The sequence below is a fragment of the Sciurus carolinensis genome, chromosome 6 (assembly GCF_902686445.1).
Source record: "Sciurus carolinensis chromosome 6, mSciCar1.2, whole genome shotgun sequence".
NCBI classification, from domain to species: Eukaryota; Metazoa; Chordata; class Mammalia; order Rodentia; family Sciuridae; genus Sciurus; species Sciurus carolinensis.
Window position 1 is genome coordinate 26731189 of NC_062218.1, and position 3165 is coordinate 26734353.

Consider the following 3165-nt stretch of genomic DNA (forward strand, 5'->3'; position numbering starts at 1 on the left):
ATAGCTGTTATTTGGCACTTTTCATGTGCTAAACATTTGATTAACATCACTGCTGAATCTTCAGAAATTTCAGAGCAGGTAAGTTTGATTCTCCCCAATTATAGAAGCAGAGAGGTAAAAAGGTTAAATGACATACTTCCAAGCAGAAGGAAGAATTGGCCTCAAAGCAAGAGGAAGCCCTCAGAGTATCTTAATCTTAATTATATGTTCATTATTTTTGGAACAAATTAACCATCATTAATTGATGCCTGTAAAGTGGTTGAAATTCAGGGAGGGATTTTGAGAGCAGAAAATAAGGATGCTATAGGAAGAGAGACATCTCTCTTTCATGGTGATTTTGCACAGAACTTGAGCTGTGAGCCTGGCTTCTTATGAACCACTGTAAGATCTTATAGGTACAAGCAGAATGGAACGATACCAGCTTGACAAAACAGATGATGCTCTGTTTATTAATTAAGGGAGAAAGAAAAAAAAGCCATTTTACTGACAGAGCAGTATTAACTTCAGAGCAGCATTAACTTCATAGATGCTTTGAAAGTAGAACTATGAAGAAATTTAGTTACTGCAATAAGAAAATTGGAGGATAAAGGAACATAAAAGAATGTGTAAGAAAACTGATGTCAGGATTCATCCATGCTGAAACACAGGGAAAAGACAGCCTTTTCCTTCTGTATCCTCAGTGCATTGCTATTCTAACTTCAGTGTGTGCCAAAATCACTGGAGGGTTCTTATTAAACCTGCTTAATCCACAGTGCTATGCCCAGAAAGCCTGTTCTGGTAGGTCAGGCCTGGGTCAAAATTCAAGAATTTGGGTTCAACAGCAACTCCCTGGGGGATCCAGTGTGGCTGGAAGTGCTAAGTTGATGTCCACCACAACACTGGGCACACAGCCCAAGAACCACAGCTGCCTGCTTAGGTAAATGCCTGCCTTCCTTCCGCTGGTCCATTCTCCTGAGTAAATCTGGGTGGACGGGTTCCAAGCATCACGTGTAATCACTTAAAACAGTCATCCATGTTACCTCCCTTGTGAAGCATTTCCTGAGTTCCTCCAAGCTAAATGAGCTCTTTAGTGCTTTCAAAGCTCTGTTTAATACTTTTATTATAGCATTTATCAAATTATATTATAATTATCTTCTTATGCAAGTCATTCCCCTATCAAAATATGAGTAACTTGAATATGGTTAGTTCATTGTTATATTTCTGGCATCTAGCACTTTTCTTGGCACAAAACAAGTACTGATGACTATTTTTTCCTGCATGAAAGAATAAAAGTATAAAAGAACCGTGAAATTAGAGCACCACAGGTCTTGGTTAGCACTTCATATCACAAGGGCACCTAGAAAATTAGCAACTATATGGCTTAGCCAGATGAAAGAGTGTATTAATCAGCTCAGAATGCCATAGGATGTGCCCCAAACTGGGTACTTAAACTACATAAATATGTTTCTTTCAATTCTGAGGCTGGGAAATCCTAGATCAAGGTACCTGCAAGGCAGATTTCCTTCTAATATCTCTTCTGGTGGCTTGCAGGCCTCCCACCATCTTGGTATAAGGTCACATGACACCTTCTTTGTATACTCTGGGGGTGGGGTTGGGAAGAGCAAGCTCCCCCGTGACTTATACAGACCGTAATCCCATCAAGAACCTTCACCTTCCTGAACTCACCTAACCCAAATTACTTCCCAAAAGCCCCACCTCCAAAAGCAGTCCATTGGGGATTAATACTTCAGGGTATGAAGTTAAGGGGGACACAATCAATCTGTAACAGGGCAACAAACCAGTCATCTGAAGCTGATTACCTAACATTAAACCATGTGGAGACTCAGATTCTGCATGTATAAAATGAGGAGTTACTTTTCCCATCACAGTTATTATCAGGGAAATGTGCTGAACGGGCTCTGAAAATGGTAAAACATTATCCACAGTATGGTTAATACAAGGTCTTCTTTAATTTGGAGGTTAGTGCAGTCTGTTAAAACTCCTCAACTGCTAGCAGTGCCACACTGAAACTCAGCAGGACTGGCAATTGATAAAGCTTGCATTTTTCTCTTTGACTGCTTAGAAATTTTCACCACGGTGTAATTTTTATTAATTTATTTGAATAATTTGATAAACTTAATTTAATCTGTATAATAACTATCATTAGCTTTGTTTGTAGGCAAACTCTTTAATGAGAATGCTGAGGGAAATTTTGTGCATTGCATTAGCTTTTATTTGTATTTTTTGGCAGTCATAATACATGGTTGGCTCCTTATAGTGAGGCTTGAACTGAACTGAAACCCTATCCATCACCCCAATGGTATGCCAGGGGCCAATCACACTCTTTTATTTTTTTCTGGAAGAAATTTATACCATAGTGTCACCCTCGGGCTTATGCAGCATAGGAGATAACAGAGAGGACATATATCCCTGGAGGGTGAGAAGGAGGAGGACTGGTTTGGAAATAGACAAGAACCTGGTCTCTCTGCATTAACCTATTATACAGGTTAGCACTTTATCACATAGGAAAACACAAAGAAGCGGGAGGAGGAGACATCAAGTCATTAAATTGCAATGAGGTAAACTACGGGAGTGATTGTCTTGGAATGTCTTGATGGAGAGGCAGGGACAAGCAAGAAAATGAAGTCTTGACAGGAGTGGACACTGCAGAAAAATCGCAATTAGTAGAACTGATGGGGCAGGGGCTAGGCTGTTCCCTTCCATGTTCTCTTGCTCATGACTTCTCTCATGTATTGCCTGCCTTCTGACAAGCTGGTCTTCTCTTCTTTTGACTATTATAAGTTGTGCATAAATAAAGGGAAATGACAGTTTGGGAGAATTTCCACAAAAATGCCTCTGATTTTATCATCCCAGCACACAGTACTTGCAGTCTCCCTAGTTTTGATATAGCATTTTGAACAGACTGAGACAGAAAGAGCCAGTAGACATATCACCCCTCTATCTACAGCATAAAAACTGTGATGATTACTGATCCACAGGCCTCGTCACATAAAAGTGCCACTTACATGGATGGAAACAAACACCCCCTAAAGACTTGTCATAGGCCACTTAATTTGCTATTTTTATGTTCATCCTAAGTTACCGTATGTTCTATATTTTTGTCTGTTCCTATACAAATTGTGGCATGGCATGACATGAATGGGGAAGAAATGGATCAAGAACTTT